We start from the raw sequence: 26,529 nt of genomic DNA on the forward strand, positions 1-26,529 counted from the left end.
AGAGCAGATTAGAACGGCGCTGGCAGGATTCGGTTATTTTCTTATGGCCGCCCGGCTCTTGCGGGCCGGAGAATCGGCGGGCCAGCCGCGTAGAGTGGCCCACAACCGGTGCCGCGCCAATCACGCCGGCGCCAATGGCGCCGATTCTCCGCTCTGCAGAGAATCACGTGCTGGCATCGGGACGGCGTGGCCCGTTCGCGGGGATTCTCTTGCCCGGCCCAGGGCTGGGAGAATCCCGCCCCCTATATCTGTGGAGGAGAACGTTGTCTTCCAGACATGCTCAGGAACCAGTGGGAAGATTTCAGATCGCAAAAAACTGGCACCTTCTCAATCAGAAGAAAGAGAAATAAGAGATTGGAGGTGAAGAAACACCATCAATTCCCCTTGCGTTTTCATCCAGCAGCTCTGAAACGTTCAAAAATAGGTCCACATTTTCGCTCCTGGATCAAATGCGCAGAGACAAGAGAATTCCCGGTTCCTTGAACATAACTGTTACAAATATCTGCCTAAATGTCAGCTTTTGGTCCAAGGGAGGAGGGGGGAATGGGGTTGGGGATTGTCAGCATCAGCGAGGGGGACAGCAGAGTGGGTGGGCTAGAATAGGAGTCGGGGCAGATGGCCCAGGAAGAAACAAGAAGACTGCTGGATGCAGAGGTGGGCTGGGCAGAAGGACTGCCTTTGTGCTCCGGCATTGTATCCCAAAATAAAGATTAAAACATAAGTTGTCCCTCATTAATGCAACCATGTCACCATTATACACAGGGTGGACACTCAGCAGGGGAATGCTGGAGTAAATCAAATGCATGCAATAACTGCGGAACCAAGGGCCACATTACCAAGGTGTGTTGGGCTCAGAAAACCTTGCCTACACCAAGAAGGTGCAAGACAAAAAAAAACACACAATTAAACAATCTAGTCAAGGCTACAGATTAGTGAGTGAAGCTCAGGAACCATTCAAAGGACTGCACAAACGAAGTGTCTTGGCAATGCAGGAGGATCCAACAATGTTTTGGGGCATATCCAAAATCTGAAGGTCATGAAATTAAAATGGAAGTGGTGTAGCAGTATCACTAGTATGTGGGCAATTTATCATCAAACGCTGAAGCATCTGCATTTAAAACCATCAAATGTGATCCTAATGATGTACACTGAAGAGTTTGTACCATTAAAAGGATGCATTATGGTGAAAGTAGAAGCAAATGGACAGATGGCAAAATTGCCTCTTCACATTATCCGTGGAAACTTTCCTGCTCTACTTGGCAGAGCATGGTTGGCTAAGATTTGACTTAATTGGGAAAGAGTCAATCAATGAATGAATTCAAGGAGAAACGTCTGAAGAAGTATGAGAAGGTGTTTGAAGATTCGCTAGGCTGTATGACTGAGAGTTGATATGCATAATAATCAAGCCAGATGCACTTCCAAATCTCTCAACTAGGACCGTTCCATATGCCATCAGGCCTAAAGCTAAAGAAGAAATACAAAGATTAATAAGGACAGGAGTCATTGAGTCTGTTGCTTAACTGATTGAGTGACACCAATCGTTCCTGTATTAAAGCAGGATGGCTCAGTGAGAATTTGTGGAGATTTTCACCCTGTTATGGGCGCTGATTTATTATCCACTGCCACTGATTGAAGACTTGTTTGCTGAACTTTCTGGAGGACAGAGATTCAGAGTAAAATTGATTTTTACAGGTTTATCTGTAAATCAATGTGGCTATTGAATCACGGTCACTACTCACCATTGTAACACATAAAGGTCTGTTTCATTACAGGAGACTTACTTTCTGAATAAATCTGCACTTGCTCTTTTTCAAAGATCCATGGATCAAATTCTAAGTGAGTTGAACGGAGTTATATAGATGACATACTCGTCACTGGTTCAAGTGAATAGGAACACTTGGAGAATTTGGAAACTACCCTGAAGCGGTTACAGAGTCACAACCTGAGAGTTAAGAATGAAAAGTGTGACATTTTCAAATCATCCATAAATTACCGTGGTCATATGATCGACAAAGAAGGTTTATACAAAGTGCCAAAGAAAATGTCAGCAATCTTCGAAACACAAACCACATCCTCAAAATGTGACACAATTAATTTCATAGAATCATAGAATGTACAGTGCAGAAGGGGGCCATTCGGCCCATTGAGTCCGCTCCAGCCCTTGGAAAGAACACCCCACTTAAGCCCACACCTCCACCCTATCCCCGTAACCCAGTAACCCACTTAACCTTTTTGGACACTAAGGGCAATTTAGCACAGCCAATCCACCCAACCTGCACATCTTTGGGCTGTGGGAGGAAACCGGAGCACCCAGAGGAAACCCACGCAGACACGGGGAGAACGTGCAGACTCCGCACAGACAGTGACCCAAGCCGGGAATCGAACCTGGGACCCTGGAGCTGTGAAGCAACAGTGCTAATAAAGTTTATTTTTAGGATTACTCAATTGTTATGACAGCTTCCTTGGGCAGGTGCTTCTTATCGTCATGACAGTTGATTTTGACAGGTCTGTTGTAAGTTCCAATGAGCTTGACAGTAATGGGTTCATGCTCTTTTTATTGACATTTGTATCTTTTTAACAGTGACAAAGGGTGCCCGACCTGCCATGGAAGACATCAGACCTCCACCGAAGGGCACTTTACATCTTGACAGGGATACACTGGCTATCCAAATGATTGCACAAACTAACCTACAAGTAGTTCACAACTTCTTTAATTATAACTGGTGGAGGGTTCTTCATCCTGTTTAAAGTAGCACTCAAGGATCCATTGACTGGGGCGTGCTGTAGGAAAATAGCAATGCTGGTGTTAAATCCTTGTTGCACACTCATTCACATTATTACCTGCCCGTTCTGTACACGACTGACAGTTGTTAGGTGCACATGTGCAAACCTCTTTACCATTTCCTGTCAAACTTTGGCTGGCCATGTAGTACTGTACCTACAAATGGTGTTACGTCACCACCCAATGTAACTCCCCACATTTCCCTACGTGTATGGATTGCCTTATTTTGCTAAGTCATGTAATTTCCTAAATATTTCTGAGCATGGACAAAGCTTGCCTTTAGCAGCTTCTGTTAGAAAACCTGGCTGCTTTGCTGGACCATCCTATCTCCTCCTTTCTCAGCTTTTGACGGCAATTTAATTTAATTTAGCTTCTTTTTGCTCACAGCCAAAATGGAAAGCCTGCCAACAATCTCTTGCCAAGCATCAGGGCCATAGACGTGCCAACATAATAGGTCTGAGGTTTTTATTTATCGAACTAGAATATTAACAGATTGCTTTGTGTTCCAGCTTTTGGGCAAAACATTTTACAGTAGTATATTTAACTCCCTTTTTCCCAGCCTTAATTTGTAAAAATACACTTGGCTGTAATTTACTCAGTCAACATTTAAAAGTAACTCTTCTCCCTTAAATCGTTTCTGTGGCGTAAGAGTCAGAAATTCACAAAATACAATGTTAAAATGGGAGAGCAAATGTAGGGCAGAAAGTGTTTTTCATGGATCAAATCACTCTGACTTGGAATAGAAAAACTGTGAAATCAAAGTGAAGACTAACACGTAGTTAGAGGGAATGAGATTGAAGTGGTGATTTAGTGACCCAAAAGAAGCTATACAACTATTTGAGAGTAAAGGCATGGAAATCATAAGGATCTGTAGAACGAGGGAAGGTAAAACTCCTGCAACTGCAATGCAGGATGGGGTTAGGTAGGCAGAAGGGTGGCATGTGGCACAGTGGTTAGCACTGGGACTATGGCGTTGAGTTCACATTCCAGCAGTGTGAAGTTGAGCTCCGGGGCCAGAACAGGTGTTCATGCCGGCTTCCGGGGCCTGCCGAGCGCATGTGCGTGATGGTGGAATATTCAGGCCAATGTGTGTTGTAGCACCCACCCCAAGGGTTGTTCCGGGGGCAGGGAAAGAATGATGTTGTATTTGTTAAACCCAGTGTAGTGAGTGGGTGAACATGATGGGCAGTAGGACTATGTGCCATCCCACTCACTGAGGAGACAGTGTGAAGCTCAAGCTTCACGTGATCCATCGAAAAATATTGTCATCATCGCAGCTAAACCACTGGGAACTAGATTATATATTCATCATGGTTTCTACACTGAGTTGGCCAGATTATACGTTTACTGACATCTCCCTGTCCTGGGCATGCTCATAACAGGAATATATTAGACTGCTTTCTTGTTGCATATTTTTAATAAACTATTTGCAGGGGAAATAGAAAACTTTAAAACTAAAAAAAAACCTTTTAATATTCACACTTGGCAAAATGACATGACTATCCTTTTCTCTTTCAACTGTATCTAATAATAATATTTATTGTCACAAGTAGGCTTACATTAACACTGCAATGAATTTACTGCAAAAATCCCCTGGTCGCCACATTCCGGCGCCTGTTTGGGTACACGGGGGGTGGGGGGGGGGGGGGGGGGGGGAGAATTCAGAGTGTCCAAAGTACCTAATAACACATTGTTCGGGACTTGTGGGAGGAAACCGGAGCACCCGGAGGAAACCTGTGCAGACTCCGCACAGTGACCCAAGCCAGGAATTGAACCTGGGACCCTGGCGCTGTGAAGCAACATTGCTAGCCACTGGGCTACCATGCCACCCTAATAACTGTGTCTGATCTTCTGGAAACTCCAGCATAGTGGAAAAGTGGGAGTGTGTGATATCTTGAGGAGTTCACAACCTGTACCACTAGTGATTTTGTGATTGTGGCCGGCATTCTCAATTCTGAACTTTGCTGTGAGTCTCAGGCGTGAGTCTCTCTCCCTTAATATATTATATGCTTGGGGGAGAGCTTGCCAGGTTCTTTGGAATCCTGGTATTGCGTCACTAATTTGAGTGGACGGCCCAGTCCTGAGGTCTGACAGTAGGCCCACCTCTACCCCACAATGCAATCCTGCCGCCCATGCTGACAAGTAGGGGCATTTTCCCCCCACAACCACCATGGGAATAATGGGTCACCTCACAATAGCACACAGGCATGAGGGTGACCCAGCCCCCATCAGAGACCCCCATCAGTCACCCCTGCCTGAAAATTGAACAGCAACCCAGGCAGTACAGTGAAAGGTCATTGCATTTTTACTTACCCTTCCCTAACATCTACTGTTACAAGTGTCAGAGGCTTCCTCAAAAGCCAAGTACACTTCAAAGGCTTCAAATCCCTTGAAAGCCTTTGAAATACAAAACCCCCATTCAATTTCACATAGCAATACATTGCATTAGCCAGTGATTGACAGTTTTATTATTCCAAACACAGGTATGTGGTGGATTGTTTATCTATCTTTCTCTTCATGCTTGAATGCATCTCCATTATGCTGCTTTGATGCTAACCACAATGTTTATGGACACTTTTGCTATGGTTGACAGATCATCACTGCATCAAAATGAGCTAAGTGGTTTCATTTTCTCGTTTTCACAGCAGAAAGGTGTATTTGGGAAATTCTATGACTCGCTGAACCTACCTTGGTAAAATTTGCTCCTAATTGTAAGAATCTTCCTTCAGCTGGGGTTGGAGAAGTGGGAACTGTGTGCAGTGATGGTATGGGATGGGTTCAGACATGCAAACCATAGAAGCCAAATGAGTTTTGAGGAGGACTGGTTAGAAGACCTTGCCTCAGTTCTCTGAGACTCCTTCCCAGTTCTTTCACAGCCCTCGTGTCCTCCCATTCCCGATGACCCCTGAAACATTTTGCCAATTCAATTCCAACTGTATGCCCCACTCACCCCATGTTCTCTCATACCCTCCATGTCAACTCCATAACCACTCACCCAGTATCACCTCCACAGCCATGTGAAGATGAAATAAAACAAACTTCTTATAGCTCTAACTATACAGACTTGATCGTGAAAAATCTCCCATTCATGAAAGTAACAAAACTTTTACATCTCCTCAAATCATTTATAAAAACGAACAAACCTTTTGCTCATTCTGAGAAATGTATAGGTTTTGAAACTCAGTCAATCATTCAAAATGAATAGACTTTAGGGAAATGTCAACAAAGAACTCTACTGAAACTGCTCGAATAGATGCTACGCTGGTGGCCTGTCAATCAAAGCAATCCTACTGAGTTTTTTTAAAAAACCTCACTGACAATTACAACCTTTTTAAAGGGTGAGGATTTAGATTGTGACAGTTAAACAGATATTGTCTACCTTTCAAGAATATGCACATTTATTTCCACACTGCAGGCTGTGGCCTTTGTAGCAGCCAAAGTGGGGTCAGTTTGAATTCAGCATTAGGTTAAAATGGCCCTGTTGAGTTTGGGTTTCCGTCCTCTGTGAATAATGCCTAACCCCATTTCCTCTAGGGCAAAAATGGGGCCTGTCGGAAATGGGGGTGAGACCACCCTATCCGGGACCCCCTGCCATTTTTGAGGTGTTCCCAACTCTACAAAAACAAACCAGTCCTGTCATATTCTAGATAAAATATGGGAAAGGGAAGGTAAATCAATTGAAGATGTAGCTGTTTCACACTAACAGAATTCACCAAGTAGTATTGTATTTCTCTAAAAGAACAGACTTGGGAAAGGAGTATTAAAATTTTTAAATAAATGCTAGTCTTCCATTTCCTGTTCAACTACATTTCTTTATGTCCATCAGAAGCAGATTTAACTATTTCCACTGAGGTTAAGTGGATTGAATTGTGCGAGGTGTATTCAAAACATTGTTGGTTTTTCCGTCTTATTGGCTCCAGTGTTATATTTTCTATAATTTTTATGATTGCTTTGTAGAGTATTATCCTGTGAAAACAAGCGTCTCTGTAGCAACTGGAACAAGTGTGCAGATAACTTGTGATTCAACCTCTGTCACCCACTTGAACTTTTGGCAATTGATAATTTTTACAGCTTGCGTGTGGAATATAGAACATTTTCTTTTACATTTACATAATTGTCAAATCAAAAAAGCAGAAATGCCGATTTGTACCTTTAAAGGTGCATAGAGGCAGGTGATGAATGATTTTTTATGTATGCTGCTCATGTGTGTAAAGTGCTGTTTTGAATTTGAGTTACTGTTCAGTACCAGTTGGTGCTGGTGTCAGCAACTTTATGATTTTTATCTTTAAGTTGTGTTTCCTGCCCCCATCTTCCCAAGGTATTTGCAATCAGTGTACTTTATCAAAATAATGACCATCAGCTCCCAACACTCTCTCACAGGTACACAAAGTACCCCCACTGGGCCTTTCTGAAGCTGAAAATCTGGAGTTCATGAGCTTTAACAGACTTTTAAGATGCAACTCAAGATTCAAAAGTGAAAGCATGGGAAGATTTCAAGGGGTCTGTGAAAATATAGCCACATGCTTGTGACTGACAAATTTGAAAAAATACATAGCTAGAATCCCCATGAAAATATATAACTTCTAATTTTAAAGCCATTTTAAGACATGTACTGCAACAAACTGACTAAAAGCACTATTGGCTAAAGAACTATTATAACAACTTATACTTTAAAGTATAGAACATAATTTGTAACATAACCAAAAGAAACAACTATGAGCTATAAGTTGCATTGTCCTTCTAAGAAGACATTCAATTCTCCTAGAATCAGTCCAAAATTATTCTTAGCTCCTGAGGATTTCCTTCTGCTCTTCTCTTCTCTCCATCTGGTAACTTCCAACTCCAGACCTATCCTTCATGGTGAGAGTATTACCTCACTCTAGCACAATCTTGGTCATTCTTCCAGCCTCAGTTTAACTCCACAGATTTCAGTCTTTTCAATCCAATTGCAAGATTCCACCCACATTCCAGTTGGGTAAATCATAAAGACTGTTGGCCTCTTAAATGTTCTCTCTCTCTCCTGGACCTTGGCAGATTAAACTGTCTGTGATATTCAGTGATATTTTGGGAAAGCCTGTAACTCAATCGTTACAATGGCTTTTTCTGTGCCCTGCCCCAAGGCATTGTGAATCGCATGGGTCTTGTATTCATTGAGTTATATTCATGGGGTCATGCGGTACAGAAGAGGCCCTTAACAGCCCATCGAGTCTGCACCGACAAAACTACACTAAGTCTACACTAATCCTACTTTCCAGCACTTGGTATTCAGGTAGAAATATTGATTAGCAATCCTTGAGAGCGCCAATTCTCCCAACTTGGAACTGAATGGATAGTTTAAAGCACAACTTTACACTCTCTACACTTTTATGGACTTGGACATGTACAGTCTACTCACTGTTAGCACACAGGCTGCTGCCATTGTCACCAAGCCTTGTACCTTCTTCCCAGTAAAAGAAATCCAGGAGCTCTTTAATCTCTAAAAATCCAGAGCATCAATGTTTGTGGTCTGGCAGCCTTGAGAACAGGTCACATAACCTCCCTGATCATACCTTAAGTTAAGTCACAATATTATAAACTTTACAATAAAAAAAAACCAAATTGCCATCAGAAGTTGAAATCGTTGCAGATTTTTTTTTCTAATTTAATCTTTGCATTTTGTGCAAATAAAGTGCATCTCCAGAAGAACTAGAAAACAATTTGGTAATTTTGTTTCACATTCTCTTTTTAGACATCTCTGAGATACCATTAAAGATCTCTACCCAGCTAAACCTGGAACAAAGCTGTTTACATTATTTCAAGCCAGTTCATGTATATCTTTCTTTTCCTCTTGATCCACAACGTCCGCACATTCAAAGAATTAGCAATCAACAAATTGATCTAAATTATAAAGAACTTGAGAAGCTTTATTAAGATAAACACACATGTTCCAAACTTTCAAATCTCTGAGGAGTTTAATAAAAAAATAAAGGTGGAATGTTGTAAGCAGAACTTTTTGAGTGTTGTCCAGACAAGATCTGGACAGTCTCAAATACATCTTTAATTCAGTAATATTTTGAGGAAGGTGGGGGTCAACAAATGAAAACCTGAACTAATCTCTGTTGGGTAATGAAGCAATTATCAATCTGTGCCTAATTTACTCATTAGCAGTCAACACAGGTTGTGTTTCTGTGTCGATTAGTTCCTGAGAAGAAAATGAAATTGCGGTTGGTTCGTGCTCTTTTTAAAAAGCAGCTCAACACGGTGATATCATTATTTAACCGTTTAAGAGTTACAATGCCACTTCTGTATTTTGTAACTTGATAACTAGTTCGCTCAGTGTTTGTCGTAATTGAAGCCTGTACTTTGATGTGTGCTAAGTGAAATCCAATACAACTTTGTAAGCTGGAGCCAAAGTTAGACGTGGGCACATTTGAATAAGTTGGATGTTTGTAAACTTGCCCAGAGTTAGTTTTTGACACTTAACATATGTGTTTTAATGTTATTTTTGTATATGTTGCTGTTTTACATATGGATGAGTGAGGAACCTCTTGCAAATTGCCAATGCATTAATCTCGCTGCCCTTGCCATGAATTTCCTATAAACCAGAAATTATAGTCTTGTGGCTTTCTACTCTGCAATCACTTTATGTCAGTAACATTGCATCTATTTTTTGCTTCCACTCCTTGCTGCTACTCAGTATGCACTGGAAGGCCAGGAATATCCATCGCTAACCTGACCTACTTATGTCTCCAAGATCCAGAACAATGTTATTGACTCTTAAATGTCCTTTGAATTGGCCGAGCAAGCCATTCAGTTGTATCATACCATTACAGAAAAAAGTACTGTGTCTGACCATGTTGCTCAAGAGGAGGCTTACCACCACCTTCTCAAGGCTGGCCTTGCCTGCAATGACATCCAAACAATTTATTTAAAAAAAGGAATGTGGTTTACATTCACCTTATCAAGCACACCGATTCAGATGCCTTGACTAATCAGAAGTTGTTCAATATAATCAAATCAAAGATCCCTGGATAACCATGATCCAAGGCAGAAACATGGGTGACATCAAGAAGAGAGGAATAATGACTGGATACGAAAGAGACATGGATGCTGAGATAGATGTGTGGAATAACAAGAGAGGGCAACATCAGGGGGTCAGTTAAGACTGTGAGAGAATCAAAGAAGGTGGCTCAGAAGAGATTAAAATGGTACGATAATCTGGTGTGGAGAGAGAGAGGAAATATGGTGAGGTGAGCAATGGAGATGGGACTGCCTGGAAGAAAGGGAAGAGGAAGATCGAAGACCAGGTGGAAAGATACGGCATCATGGGATTGGAAGAAGGATGGGTGACTGACAGGAGGAGGTAGAGAAGGGTGATCATTGTGACGACCCCACGTAATTGGGAGAAGCTGAAAGAAGTGTCTTCAACAGAAAGAAACATCTTTTGCATTTCTGAAACAGGAAAAGCAAAATGGATGCTGATCCAGGATTTTGTGGTCAAGAAATTGATTTTGATAATTTGAAAGGTGGAATTTTTTGGTGAGGGAGCTCCAGAGAGTAGGACTGAAGAAGGCCACTGGGACAAAGAGAAGTGGTGATGCACGAGAGACCAGAATTAGAGGAAGTTATTTTTGAGGATATAAATGTTGACGGATATCGCACTAACAGTGAGGTCATGGAGAGATGTATAGATGAGGACTCTGAAGTTCTGTGGACCTTCCCCTCTACTGGTGGGAATGCAATGGAGTTGGGAGACCAGTGACTGATTGTAAGGGTCTTGCTTTAAGATATTCCCCTGTGCGGCATGGTGGCACAGTAGGTAGCATTATTATCTCACAGAGCCAGAGACCTGGGTTCAAGTACAACCTTGGGTGACTGTCTGTGCAGAGTTTGCATGTTCTCTCTGTGACTGTGTGGGTTTCCTCCAGGTGCTTCCATTTCCTCCCCCAGTCCGAAGATGCACAGATTAGGTGGATTGGCCATGCTAAATTGTCCCTAGTGGGGTTACAGGGATGGGGTGGGAGATTGGGCTTGGGTAGGGTGCTCTTTCAGAGGGCCAGTGCAAACTCGATGGGCCGAATAGCTTCTTTCTGTACCGTAGGGATTCAATTCTACGATTCTTCTGAGACGGCGTAAGTGATTTGAACAACTTGCATCTTGCATTCTTGCTTTGCCTTATGTCCAAATACAAAATAATGTAATGTGTATGTAACGATATTATGCCCTTGTGATATGAACTGGATAGTCATACTTTTTGCACATGATTTTTCATTTCCTTCAATGACTGACTGAGAAATCACTTGGTGAAACAAAGATAGATACAAGTAATTACTTTACAAATATTTTCCCCACAACAACTGAATGTCTGGACCAACTGTTATCAGATCCACGTATTTCAAACAGTGGGGGGGCAATTCTCCAAAATGGAGACCAAGTGATCGCGCCATCGTGAACGCCATCGCGTTTCACGATGGCATGAAAGGGGCACGGGGACGACCAATTCTGTCCCCCACTGGAGCGGTTCATGCCTCTCCAGCCTCCTTTCCCGGCGCCAAATGGGCGCCACGCCAACCCGCGCATGTGCAGTTGGGCCATGCCAACCCGCACATGCGCGGGGGACTTCTTCAGCGCGCTGGCCCCTACGCAACATGGCGTGGGGGTTCAGGAGCCGGCTGCGCAACAAAGTAGGGACTGGGGGGGAGGGGGATAGGCCGGCCCACTGATTAGTGGGCCCCAATCGCGGACCAGACCCCATCGGAGGCCCCCCCCCCCCTCCCCCGGTGAAGGAGCGCTTTTCCCCGCCCCACAGGCCACCCCCGACCCTTCGCGCAGAGTTCCCGCCGGCAGCGACAAGGGGTGAACAGCGCCGGCGGGACTCTGTCATATCTGTGTGGCTGCTCGGCCCATCCGGTTAGAGAATCGGCGGCCCTGCCAATTCCAGCGGCCCGCGGCCAGCGCCGCGTCAAACGCGCTGGCGCAAATGGCGCCGATTCTCCGCACCTCGGAGAATCGCGCGCCGGCGTTGTGGCATGGTTGCGGCGATTCTCCGGCCCGGCGTGGGACTTGGAGAATCGCGCCCCTAGCTTATCTTTTCAGAATAGTACAAAATAATAAATGGACTATTCTTCTCCACATTGTTTTGAGTATGTGTTTTAAAAAAAAAATACAATTTGTAATTTGCAGAGTCTGCGGAGAAGCTGCTTCTCTCTTTCTTTCTCTTCAGTATTGTGCCAGGATTTGCAAAATAACCACCCTGAGAATTCGACAGCTAATTGAACTCTTTCAGGAAGAAAACATGGAAATTTGCTCCTTGCAACTACATCCAGGATGACAACTAATGAAAACAGCCACAACATTGAATCCCCACATCAAAAGCAGCCAAAGAATAACTGTATATTCCTTTGTTTGTTTATCTTCACAAAACTGTAAAATTACCCACATTGCTGGGAATAAAATAACGTGATTGTAGATGCACTGTCCAGAGTTTGAATCCCACATATGAGCAACAATCTAGATCTCAACAGACCCAATAGAGTAAAAGGGAGGATTTGAGGGTGCGGATGATGCATGGGGTTTGTTTAGTTTTTTGCAATTATTATTTGTGTTTTTCCCCAGTCTCGTAATGATCTCATTTCATTCTGTTTGATGCAGAAGTATTCCGAGGATGTGCTTTTTTAAAAAAAACAGATACATTTTCTGATTCTTCCTTTTCTGGATGGATATTTAAAAAAAAAGGCAATGCACTGTAATTCTATGAAGACAATGGAGGACTGCCAGCCAGTCAGAATATACAACTTGTATTCCCTCAAGTGAGATTAAGGAACAGTCATCCAAACCTCCCTGTGGGGAGTGTGAAAGATCCTGGCCAGAATTTTCCAGCCCCCTCCATGGTGCGTTTATAGGTGGGATCTTCCAGTCCAACCAAGGTCAATGGGAATTTGCCTGGCTTGTCAGTCCCGTCGCTGAGGAATCCCCGGAGGTGGGTCAACTTAAGTAGGGCTGACAGATCCTGTCTGTAGGAAAGACCAGAAAATCCCGACACCCATTTTCTGTTGGCTTTCACACTATCCTGAAACTCTTCAAAAGTTTGTGTGATGAGATAACAAAAAGTGCAATTGCATGTTCTACTGAACCAGGCACGAATTAATCAAATTCCTCTGAAATATAGTCAGAAGGAATTGTTCACCAAGCCAGAAAGATGAGAGATCAGGGGCGGAATCCTCAGCACCTTCAGGGGCTAGACTGGCGCCGGAGTGGTTTGCGCCCCGCCGGCTGGCGTGGAAGGCATTTGGTGCCACGCCAGCCGGGGCCGAAGGGACTCTGCTGGTCGGCGCGGGTCCGCACATGCGCGGGAGCATCAGCGGCTGCTGACGTCATCCCCGCGCATGCGCAGAGGGGGTTCACCTATGCGTCGGCCACCGTGGAGGCTGACACTGCCGACGCGTAGGAAAAGAGTGCCTCCACGGCACAGGCCCACCCGCGGATCGGTGGGCCCCGATCACAGGCCAGGCCACCGTGGGGGCCCCCCACGGGGCCAGATCGCCCCACGTCGCCCTCCAGGACCGCGGAGCCTGTCCGTGTCGCCGGTAAGGGACCTAGTCTAATTTATGCCAGCTGGACTGGCAAAGAACCAGCGGGACTTCAGCCCATCGCGGGCCGGAGAATCAGCGGGGGTCCGCTGCGAGCGGCCGCCGACCGGTGCGGCGCGATTCCCGCCCACGCTGAATCTCCGGTGCCAGAGAATTTGGCAGATGGCGGGGGTGGGATTCACGCCTCCCCCCGGCGATTCTCCGACCCGACGGGGGGTCGAAGAATCCTGACCCTTAATCCTGGACTGCGTTCTGCAAAGAAGCTGTTTCTCTCTCTTTCTCTCTAAAATGTAGTGCCAGGATTTGCAAAGTAACCATTCTGAAAAGAGAACTACACCAGCAAACTGATGCCTTTTGGGACTAACATTTTGGAAATCTGCTTCTTACAATTACACCCAAGAAGATAGCTGAACAAAACGGCTTAATGGGGAATGGCTGCATCGAGGTCAGCTAACCGTATAGTCATTTGTTTGCTTCCCTTTTTAACAAACTTTAAAAAATCTTTTAAGCCTATGCTCTTATTCTACCATCTGCACCAGTGTATGTGTGTGCCCAGAGAATATGCGTGATGAATGAATGATCATTGCGATTTAATTTAGGAAGTAGTGTCAATAAACTTATCTCGTTCCTTTTTTAAGGAAACGCGACAAATTTTTTATAATCTGAAAGGGCACAGAGTGGAAATCCTGCAATATTTGCAAAGCACATCCTCTCTAAATCCACAAAAAAAAACCCTGAAGGTTTGATCTGAAGTGATAGGATAGGCAAATCATTTTTTAAAAAAATCACCACACTTGGTATAACAACATCAATGGGCAATCTCACTTTGTCTAAACAGAATAAACTCCTGACAAATTTCCTACGTTCTCCTTCTGAACCTATCCACAACTCTTCCTTGCAGCTTCTGTTTGCAGAGCTGACGGCCTGCCGATATCTTTTTCTTCAACTGTTGGTTCACATCCACAGAAGAACAAGAGGTTTCCCTAGACAATGGATATGAGATATTTATCTCGCAATTAAAATGATTTAATGTATTCATTTTGCCTTTCTGACATATGTAAGTGATACTGTTGTTGCTGGCGTTACTCAGTATTTACATGATAGCTTTGGATTTATTATTTCTGGCTGCAATGGCAATTGTATCACTATCTCTTTTGGCTGCTAAGTCAATATTCCAGCCTTGTCTTCACTCAATGCCGGCGGTGATTTGTTTGCTGAGGCAAAGGTTAATGATGAATTAATGAAAGGAGCACTGTTGTGGTTTTGCACGGTTAGCACAATAGAGAGTTGGTACTTAAAGACTGGTACCTGAAAGCAAAAGGTAAAGGAAAGGTGCCTCAAGTCATTGGTGAAGGTAATGAAGATTCTCGGCCTATTGGTGAGGATAAAGTGTTAGATCAAGCCTAAGGTGAGGTGTAGTTCCTTTTCTATTCTTGTCAGCTTGGATCTTGTATGTTTCTCTTGTGGAGACCATGAATTGGGTTCAATTGGGCGAAACATTCCTGAAATGGGGCCCATGGGTCGCAGAGTGATGTTTAAGGAAGAGATGGCCGTGGTGGTTTTGAAGGGGTTGAGGAATGTCAGCTAACATGAAAGTGGATGAATCAGGAATTGCGTGACAAGGGGTTGAGGGAGCAGGAGGCGGCTCTCGGACAGGTCAACTTTGAGGAGGCAGATGGGAAAAGAACCCGCAGAAAGGGAATTGGGCAGGTTTAGAGTGGGAAGAGAAGCTGGGAAAAGTTAAGGACTGGGATGGGATAGAGGGAATGAATCATCAGAGGTATTTCTGCAGATGGTCTTGAACTGTATCTTTAAGTGAAGGCAACTTCATTTCCAGCCCTAAAAATTATGAGCACTTTGCATTTGACATTTCAAAGGCGATGGGATGTCCTTAAGGAGTTGGTTGATTACTGGAGGAGGGAACCTAGGATTGCCAACTGATTTTATGGTCAACTCGGAAGTTGACCATAAAATCATAGAAGATTACAACACAGAGGTTACCAGGCCTGCTGTACCTATGGTGGCTTTGAAATAGCCACCCAATTTAGACAAATGCCTCATCTCTCTCCCCCCGTTCCCTACACCCCTACAAATTAATCCTCTGAAAGTACAAATCCATTTGCCTTCTGAAAGTTCCTGGATCTTCAATGTAATTTTACCACCGTTTCAGGGGATGCCTTACAGATCTGTGAAGAAACTTAACCTAACTTTCCCTCTTGTTCCTAAGCTTCAAAAGATGTGTAAACTAACAGACAAATTAACCGATTTACCTTTGCAGCAGGTGTATCTGGTCTGCTGCGTCACAGACCTCACTGTCATTGTTGCTTTCAACCTGCAAATCATTACAGATTCTCCATCGTATCCATGGTGAGATCTGGAGCATTGGCTGGAGAGGTTTGAGAAATCAAAGGCAACAAAGGGGCTGGTTTAGCACAGGGCTAAATCGCTGGCTTTGAAAGCAGACAAAGGCAGGCCAGCAGCGCGGGTTCAATTCCCGTACCAGCCTCCCCGAACAGGCGCCGGAATATGGCGACGCGGGGCTTTTCACAGTAACTTCATTTGAAGCCTACTTGTGACAATAAGCGATTTTCATTTCATTTCATGTACTGGATCTTTCGAACACCGCCTGGCCTATTGTTGACTATGAAAACGGTTGGGAGCCACGGCAGGCCCAGTAATGTTAAACAAAATCAAATAAAGCCATAAAAAAACGAATTATTTCAGTATTAAAGCTCAGAATACATACAACACAGGTTGTGGTTTAGTGGTATTGTCACTGGACTAGCAATCTAGAGACCGTAGGGCAGTTCTTTGGGAGTTGTGGTTCGAATCCCACTACGGCAGATGGTGAAATTGAAATTCAACAAAATTCTGAAATTAAACGTCTAATGATGTCCATGGAATCATTGTTGAAAAAAAATCTATCGGCTTTACTAATGTACTTTAGGGAAGGAAATCTGCTATCCTTACCTGGTCTGGCCTAAATGTGGCTGACAAATACACAATGACATGGTTGACTCATAAGTACCCTCTGAAAATGCTGCAAGCCACTCCGTTGAAGGGCAGTTAGAGATGGGCAACAAATGCTGGCCCAGCTAGTGATGCCCCCAAACCCGGACTGAATAAAAAACTATGTACTGGTGAGAGGAGAAGGGGTAAGGTGAGGCTGCTGCGAACATGTATATTGCTTTACGTGACATTATATAATTACATTGATACAAACTATATCTGCTAAAATGGTGGTGTTTATTTGGACTGTTGCCATTTTTCTAAAAGAGGACTTCTAATTTACTAATAAATCTTGAAATTCTACCCCTGCACAGTAATGAATACAGACTAACACCACATTGTTTTCATTGTTAAATGAAATGGGGGGGGGGGGGGGGGGGGGGGGGGGGGGGGGGAGGAGGGGGGGGCAGTTTCTTTTGCTTCCTTTGTGGGGCCCCCATACTGTAAATGAGCATTTTGGCTTGGAGACCTGGCAGAAAAGCTGCTTCCAGGTCTCTGCCAATGTTGCTCTTGAGCTGGCTTCTGGAAAGTGTACAGAAGTGGCCTGGGGTGATTCATTTGATTTATAACTTTCCTTGTTGGCATGGCCGAAGATGGGGGCATTTTTATAAGGGGTAAAATGTTCGTCCTTTCAAATGGGGAAATGTATATCCCACCACCTTGGGATGTAGCAGCGCTGCAGCTTCACGCAACCTTATTGTATCATCTATAAAATGTTAGCCAAGACAAAATTAAATTATGTGATTCAAGCATAATCGCTGGCTGTTATAAGGAAAACACAAGATCCATCCAAATTGTGTCATCAACTATGTAATGACTTCACCAGCGCTGTTAGATTTTCCATTCATTTTGCTGTTATTAAATGCAACTTTATAAATTGTTCCCTGCCCGTTTACTTGCTGCATTTTCATTCTTATTTCACAGTTTGATACTCTAACTGTGAAGATTCCTTGCAACACAATGGGCTGGATTTTCCCAGCCTCGTGGATAAGGGTGTGGAGGTGGGAGCAGGCTGGGAATATAGCAGCGAGCTATGTCAGGACATCTTTCCGAGCTGTCCTGCCTTTGGAAGATTTTCCCATTAACGACCAGGGAACCAGTTCGGTTGCCTCTCCACAGAACTAGGCAACCAAATATTCCAACAAATACTCTATTTAAGAGCCACTTCAAATCAGTGCCCACATTTTACTGATATTGGAGATGGTCTCCACCATGTGTTTAGACAGCGATCTCAATTGAAACAGCACCCTGATAGCATACCTGGAGGACATCAGAATCAAGGCTCCATATTCCAGTGATAGGCCCTTGGGGATGAAAGGCTACAGTGCTGTCAGTGAATAATTCTGCAGAGGGGACTACACTGCATCCTAGTGTCCCGACTAGCTTCTATGTTGAAGGGCCCTCGTTGTCTCTGATCGCTCCGGGAGCGCTCACTTTTCCTAGTGCAATGAGGCTATTCGTGTTGCTCAGGTCTGCCGGCTCTCTGATTGGGTCAGCAGTGATGGGAGCGCTCCTGTGGTGATTGTCCCTTTAAGGGCAACACACACAGATTAAGGGTCACCTGGGATGGGGACCAATGGGGACTCACAGGGAATCACCACAGGCGACGGAGTCCTCGTAGGAAAGGAGACTTGTAGGGAGCTAGGTGCTGCCTTGTGACCGCTGAACAATTCTTATTAATAAATGCCTTTTGTTTTCACCAATGGAGTCTCTGAAAGTGCAGGCGCGATTTAACAGAAATGAAACACAGTCCCGTGTGGACTGCATTTAGTCGGGTGTTTCCCACTGCTGGCAGCGCCGAGAACGAGCTCGCTATTAAACAGGACTTTACTTCATTTCAGGGCTTTGACGAGGAACACTCTACTGAGGCCTCACTTAGTCCCATTTTTAAATGGCGCTCCAATCTCTAGACCTCCGCCCCCCACCCCAACCATGCCCTCCGGGACCACCCCAGTGCCCCAAGTCAACTATAAAGAAGGATCCTAAGCCCAATCCCCAGCATGGCCAAAGTGTCACCATGGCATTGCCAGCCTGGCACCCTGGTAGTGCCCCTGCCAGGGTCACCAAACACCCTGGTGGAGGTACATGCCCTTTGGGCAGGGTGGCACCCTACTGCCATCTGGGCACTGGCAGTGTCAGCCAGGCATACAGCAGTGTCAAGGTGCCCAGTGGCACTGTCAGGGTGCCAGGTTGGCACTGCTCAGGTGCCAAGCCAGCATTCTTTGTGCACTAGCGATCAGGCTTGGAGTAACCTGCGCGTGTGTTGGGGAGTATGGGAGGTGTGTGGGGATATGTGGGTTTGTTGCAGCTTGGTGGGTTGTCAGGGGTTGCTTCGGGGGCCTCGGAGATTGGAATGTGATTTAAAGATGGCATCTTGATCTTTTGCTATACAGAAGAGTTCCAGCGAGCGGAGCTCCACAGTGCAGAAAACAGTGATATGTGGAGGACTTCAGGTGGCGGCTATGAAGGAGTAAGTCGCACATATGGTGGCTCCCGCTCGGGTCGGACTTTTGGAACTTTCCCCCCGATTTTGTACCAGACTTGAACTGGAAAATCGATGGTAGAGGCAGTTGTGTACTGGATTCCCACATCGGTGCATGGAGAGGCGGACTAAAAGTGCTCGCAAAGGCAGAAGCAGATGAACAGAGAAGGCTTGGGCTGAAGCTGCAGTGGGAGACAGCATGGCTGATGACCGGGGATCTGGCTTGTCGACCCAGCAGCCAATGGAGCAGCTGATGCCAATTATCCAGGAGGGCTTCATCAAACAGAAGCAGGACTGCTTGGACCTGATTTAAAGAGTCAATTGCGCGGCTGGAGCTTAGATTGGATGCCCAAGATCGGGCGATACAGAAAGTAGAGAAGGCGCTGGCTGACCAGGAGGAACATCAAACAACGGTGGAGTTGGAGGTGGGGATGCTGAGAGACCAGCAGAAAAAGCTCCTGGAGAAGGCGGAGGACCTAGAGAATAGGTCCCGTTGGCAGAACTTGAGAATCATTGGGCTCCCGGAGGGGTCAGAAGGAGCGGACGCTGGGGCATACATAGCGGGCATGTTCGAGAAGCTGCTGTGGGATGGAGCATTCCCCGACCCTTGGAAGTTGACAGGGCTCACAGAGCGCTCGTGAGGAAGTCGCGAATGGGAGACCCCTCGAGGACAATGGTGTGAGATTCCACAGGTATTTTGACAAGGAGCACATTTTACAGTGGGCCAAGCAGACACGGAGCTGTAAATGGGAGAACAGTATCCTGCGAATCTAACAGGACCTGAGTGCGGAGGTGGCCAGGGGAAGAGCGGGATTCAACCGGATAAGGTCAACCCTTTTTAAGAAAAAGGTGAAGTTCGGGCTGCTGTATCCGGCCTGTCTCTGGGTCACGTACGAGGAGCAACATTTTTCTTTCGAGTCGCCTAAGGAAGCGCTGGACTTTGCGAAAAGGAAAGGACTGGTGGGGGACTGAGAACTTTGAACTTTGCTGCAACGTTCATGTTTAAAAAAAGTTTCTTGTTTATCGTTTTGTGGACGTTATTTGTAATTCTTCCTGTATTGATTTGGGGCTAGTTGCAGAGCTGAGTGAGTTAAAGTTTACATTTGCACTGTTGGGGGATGGAGGTGTGTTTGTTAGATGCTGGATCTTTTGCTTGATCTTTTCTTTGTTTAGCGTTTTTTTTTGTTTTTGTCGGGCAATTGTGTTGGGATTGTTTTTCATTTGAATATGTGTATATGAACGGGGGGGAGGGTGGGGAGGGAACAATATGTGGGAGAATGTCTGGCAGCAGGGGTGGGGCTAGCAAGCTAGCTGGGCGGGCTAGCTCACCGAAGCACAGTGGGGGGGTGAGCAGATGTTAGGCTTATCGAAGGGGTCGATTTACATTGTGCTATTACTAGGGGGGACGGGGGAAAATGGAGGGAAGGACCTTTGCTGAGGGACAGAGAGGAGGTCGGGGGTGGAGGCTGCCTGGGGGCGTGCCGGCGGAGGCGTGGGGCGCGGCTGGAGACTGGACCAAGAAAGGGGATGGCTGATCGGTGAAGGGGGGGCGATGAGCCCCCCAACTAGGCTGATCACCTGGAATGTACGAGGGCTAAATGGGGCGGTCAAGAGGGCATGCGTGTTCGCGCATCTGAGAGGACTAAAGGTGGACGTGGTAATGCTACAGGAGACGCACCTTAGAGTAGCTGATCAGATCAAATTAGGGAAGGGATGGGTCAGACAGGTTTTTCACTCGGGACTGGACTCGAAGACTAGAGGGGTCGCAATCCTGATCAACAAGCGAGTGATGTTTGAGACGGGTAGAACAGTTATGAATGTGGGAGGCCGGTACATTATGGTCAGCGGGAAACTGGAAGGGGTGCAGGTGGTATTAATAAATGTGTATGTGCCACATTGGGACGATGTGGAGTTTATAAAGAGGATGCTGGGGGAAGATACCGGACTTGGATTTGCATTAGCTGGTCATGGCAGGATACTTCAACACAGTTATTGACCCTGGTTTAGACCGGCCAAGCTCAAAAACGGGCAGGGTGTCAGTAATGGCTAAGGAGCTAAAAGGGTTCATGGAGCAGATGGGGCGGGGGTTAGACCCATGGAGATTTGGGCAGCCGAGGGTGAAGGAGTTTTCCTCCTACTCACACGTGCATAAAGTGTATTCCCGGATTGATTTCTTTATTCTGAGCAGGGCTCTACTGACTGTGGTGGTGGACACGGGGTATTCGGCTATCACAATCTCAGACCATGCCCCGCACTGGGTTGACCTACAGGTTAGTAAAGACAGTAACCACCTCCCGCACTGGAGGTTAGACGTGGGACTTTTAGTTGACGAGGAGGTGTGTGGGCGGCTGAGGAAATGTATTCACAACTACCCGGAAGTCAATGACATGGGGGAAGTTTCGGCAGCGGTGGTCTGGGAAGCATTGAAGGCGCTAGATAGAGGGGAGCTGATCACGATACGGGCCCATAGGGAGAAGGTAGACAGGGCAGAGATGGACTGACTGGTAAAGGAGATACTACAGGCTGACAGGAAGTATGCGGAGACCCCAGAGGCAGGGCTTTTAAGGGAACGGCGGAGGCTACAGGCGGAGTTCGGCTTGTTAACCACAGGGAAGGCAGTAGAGCAGCTGAGAAAGGCGAGGGGGCGATTTATGAGCATGGGGAGAAGGCCAGCAGAATGCTTGCACAGCTGCTTAGAAAGAGGGCGGCAGCCAGGGAGATAGGGAAAGTAAAGGATGGGGACGAGAGGCTGATGGGAGACTCAGCCGGGGTGAATAAGGCGTTTTAAGGAGTTTTATTGTAGGCTGTATGGGTCAGAACCCCCAGCTGGGCCGGAGGGGATGAGGCACTTCCTGGGGGGGGCTGAATTTCCCAAAGGTGGACGGGGAGCTGGTAGAAGGGCTGGGAGCCCCGATCGGGATGGAAGAGATAGCGGAGAGTCTGAAGGCCATGCAGGCGGATAAAGCCACGGGGCCGGATGGGTACCCAGTGGAGTTCTATAAAAAGTTCCCTGGGATATTGGGGCCGCTGTTGATGAGGACATTCAATGAGACAAGGGAGCGTGGGGTGCTTCCCGCGACGATGTCACAGGCCACGATCTTGAAGCGGGACAAGAACCGGAGCTGTGTGGGTCCTACAGGCTGATATCCCTATCGAATGTGGACACCAAACTGCTGGCCAGAATTTCCTCCTCTTGGATTGAGGACTGTGTGCTGGATGTTATTGGGGAGGACCAGATGGGTTTGTTAAGGGAAGGCAGTTCGTGGCCAATGTAAGAAGGTTGTTAAATGTGATCATGGGAGGTTGAGGTAGTGATCTCAATGGATGCAGAAAAGGCTTTTGATCGAGTAGAATGGGATTATCTGTGGGAGGTACTGGAGGTACTAGGACGGTTCGGATTTGGGCGGGGCTTTATTGACTGGGTCAGGTTGCTGTTTCAGGCTGCTGTGGCGTGCGTACGGACGAATAGGACAACTTCGGACTATTTTAGGCTGCATCGGGGGATGAGACGAGGATGCCCCCTCTCCCCACTGTTGCTCGTGTTAACCATAGAGCCGCTGGCAATTGCACTGAGAGCTCCAAGGGGCTGGTCCGGGGTGGGGGGAGTGGAGCACAGAGTCTCACTTTACGCAGATGACCTGCTCCTCTATGTATCGGACCCAGCAGAGGGGATGGAAGAAATCATGAGGATTCTAGGGTAATTTGGCCAGTTTTCGGGGTATAAACTAAATATGGGGAAAAGTGAGATGTTTGCGGTCCAGGCGAGGGGACAGGAGAGGTGATTGGGGGAGCTGCCACTTAGAGTAGCAGGGGAAGCTTTAGGTATCTAGGCATCTAAGTGGCGCGGGAATAGGAACAGCTGCACAAACTCAATCTGGCCCGACTAGTGGACCAAATGAAGGATGATTTTCGGAGGTGGGACACGCTCCCGTTGTCAGTGGCTGGGAGGGTGCAGACGGTGAAGATGACGGTCCTCCCGAGATTCCTGTTTGTGTTTCAGTGTCTCCCCATCTTTATCCCATGGTCCTTTTTTAAACGGGTCAACAAAGTGATCACTGGCTTTGTATGGGCGGGCAAGATCCCGCGAGTAAAAAAGGGGATGCTTGAGCGGAGTCGGGGAGAGGGTGGGCTGGTGCTGCCAAACTTCAGTAATTACTATTGGGTGGCGAATATAGCCATGATCAGGAAGTGGGTGGTAGGGGGGAGGGTCGGCATGGGAGCGTATGAAGGTGGCCTCATGCAAGGGCACCAGCTCATGGGCGTTGATAACGGCGCCTCTGCTGTTCCCGCTGGCACGGTACTCCACCAGCCCCGTGGTGGTGGCGGCCCTGAGAGTCTGGGGGTAATGGAGGAGACATTGGGAGTGGAGGGAGCATCGGTCTGGTCTCCAATCTGCCACAGGTTTGCCCCGGGAAGGATGGATTGGGGGTTTTGGAGTTGGCAGAGCGCAGGGATTGAGAGGATGGGGGATATATTTATAGAGGGGAGCTTTCCGAGTATGGGAGAGCTGGAGGAGAAATTTGGATTGGTGAGGGGAAACGAATTTAGGTAGCTGAGTTTTTAATCTTTTTCCCTCTTGCCCTTTTCCCAAGGGATAGTGGGTCTTTCAGGTCTGCAGTCTCCTGCTGAAGTTTTACTGAGTCTTTACACTGTGTCCGCTGCCCCCATGTTTCGTTTTGCGTTTGGGATCCAGGTGGAGTTTTTTTTGTGCTGGCTAAAGAATTACCCTGAGAATGCTACCCTGGACCATCATTTATTAAAAAAAGTTAATGTTTACTTACAGATCTATAGAAATCTCAGTATCCGACACAAGGTTGTCCTTCTGCATACCACCAGATATCAATCTCTTGGTCATTTGGCATTGCATAATAGTTACATTAGTATGTGGTGCCTCACCACCACTTTTCCAAGGGCAGTTAGGGATGGGCAATAAATACTGGCCCAGCCATCCTTTAAATACATTTTTAAAAACAATGCTAAAACCTTTTAGTAAGTGCAGGCTCGAGACCGCCATTTGGTCCTGACCTCAGGTTCCTGAAGCACAAGAGAGCATCCGACCCAATATTACTTCCAGGCACCAAACATTTGTCGACATACACTGTTTTGTTAATGACATCTGTTGGTGCACCAGTATCTGATATCATTGTCTTGGTTTTTTTCGGAGAACAGTATTTATTTCACTGAACCTGAATATTTATTATTTAAGGTAACCTGCCAGAAATGCTGAAGGGATTACACAAAACAACTAGTTGTGTACATTTGCATGGAAAAATATATATTTTTATCTGTTATGGGATGCAATGCCAGCATTTGGTAATTTCCTTCGAGAGGTTTGTGATGATCTGAAGTGCATTGTTATAGAACAATAGACCTGGCACTGTTCCCTCAACTTTTGCTTAAAGAAAATATATCTTGGGAGCAAAGTGACCTGATCTGCAAAAACATTCAATGCATTAAAAAAAAAATCACACTCGCACTCAACTGTTTCACGATCATAATTTAGTGCCTCAGTGGGTAAGTAACGCTGGTGTTGGAAATGAAGCACCCTGGGTGATCGATGATTTTGCTGAACTCCATTTTAATTTCAATTGATAAATGCATCCTTTTTATCTGTGCTTTTTCAATATAATGTCTTGACAGAAAGGTTTTGTAGGCTAAGAAACCCAGGGCAGTCGATGAGCTGTTTCGCTGAAGACCCCTTTGGGTGTGAGAGCAGTCATTTGACCTTCAAATCTGACCTGTGGCACTGTCTAATTTAGTGTAAAGACAGCTGATTGGCCAAATAAAGGATGCTGACCTCTCTCAATGATTTGAAATCTAGAATGTGCCGATTACTTCGTCCTCAGGGCTAAATAGCTAAGCTTTGTATTAATGCTGAAATCTAACGTTAAAATTTATAATCCTCATTTACTACTGCAATTTGAGATAATAGCCTAAGAACTAGCAGAGAAATGCAGCTGAGGAAACTTCAGTTGCCCCATATTTTAAGGTATGTTTTTCAATTGCAATTCACAGTAAAGGGTGAAGCCATTTATTGGTGAAATATGTCAAGAAAAACTACTCCTAAACTGCGAATTCCTCTCGCTTTCCGGTGACACCTGAATCCTATGTTGTGTCTCAAGCTATGTTGGTATGCAAGAATAAAAATGACTGTTTATATATCTTTTTGCAATTTCTGCAACCAGAGCAATCCCCGTTCTGGATTAACTCTTTGCTCCTCCTGAAGCGATCTCGGGCTGGATTCTCCGGTCCCCCAGCTGTGTGTTTCTCGGCTGCGTGCCGTTCGCCGGCAGCGGGATTCTCTCTTCTCGTCACTTATCAATGGGATTTCCAATTAGGGCCTTCCCACAGCACTGGGAAACCCGCTGGTGGGGGTGCGCTGCCAACGGGAAAAGAGAATCCCCACAACCAGAGAATTCCAGCCCTTCTGTAGATGAATGAGAAGTTGGACAGTGAGATGGACCAGAGACCTTTACCTCTTGAGGACGTTTTGGCACCGGCACACAAATTCATGTTGACAATAATTGATTTGCATGGCGTTTCCACAAGAGTTTACCTATTGTCTGGAGCATGCAGGATATTGGGCCAGTCTGAGCCAATACCGTCGCAGGGACCCATTCCTCACTAGTGATGTAGCTAGGTGCTAAAGTTCTCCTTGTTAAAATGAGCATTTCCTTGAGTTACTTTCTCGTCTCAAGATTTATGACTGTTGGTTTCGCTCAACTATGTTGGATGTCTCCTCTGGCAAGAGTAAATCGAGCATAGCCCTCGGCTTCCTTTTCATCAATATCAAAGCTGGTGAACGTTGTGTAGGTGCACCTGTCTTATTTTGATATGTTGCTAAAAACCTGTTCACGCTGCGATGAAGTGAACCTTGGTCTTTAGAAGCTTTCAGAGCATGTTTCAAGGACTGGGAATTCACCCTGATATCTCTGATATCTCGGCCAATAATTATCCCTCAATCGACACCACTAAACTAGATAAACTGATCATGGTCACATTCTTGTTTGCTGTGTGAAAAGTCGGCTACCATCTCCTACATTACAATAGTAATCACACTTGAAAATACTTCATTGACGATAAGATATTTTGGGCCATATAAGAAATTTTCTATCCAGATTTTACATGTAGTGGAGATTGTATTAACTTTTGCAGCAATCATATTCGAATGTTATCCACAGCTCTTGCTTGGGGTTGGTTCCCTAAAGTTGCAGACAGAAGTCGGGACATCTTTCCTGCAGAGGATGTGCATGCTGGAGAACCAGGAGGCTCTCAACCGTTAAGGCAGAGATGAGGAGGAATTTCATCCTCCAAGTTCGTTAGTCTTTGGATTTCTCTTTTCCCAGAGGCTGGGATGAAAGAACAAAGAACAAAGAAAAGTACAGCACAGGAACAGGCCCTTCGGCTCTCCAAGCCTGCACCGACCACGCACCCCCTCTAAACTAAAATCTTCTACACTTCCGGGGTCCGTATCCCTCTATTCCCATCCTATTCATGTATTTGTCAAGATGCCTCTTAAACGTCACTATCGTCCCTGCTTCTACCACCTCCTCCGGCAGCGAGTTCCAGGCACCCACTACCCTCTGTGTAAAAAACACTTGCCTCGTACATCTCCACTAAAGTTGCCCCTCGCACCTTAAACCGATGCCTCCTAGAAATTGACCCCTCTTCCCTGGGAAAAAGTCAGA

This window comes from Scyliorhinus canicula, chromosome 7, assembly GCF_902713615.1.
Source record: "Scyliorhinus canicula chromosome 7, sScyCan1.1, whole genome shotgun sequence".
Classification (NCBI taxonomy): Eukaryota; Metazoa; Chordata; class Chondrichthyes; order Carcharhiniformes; family Scyliorhinidae; genus Scyliorhinus; species Scyliorhinus canicula.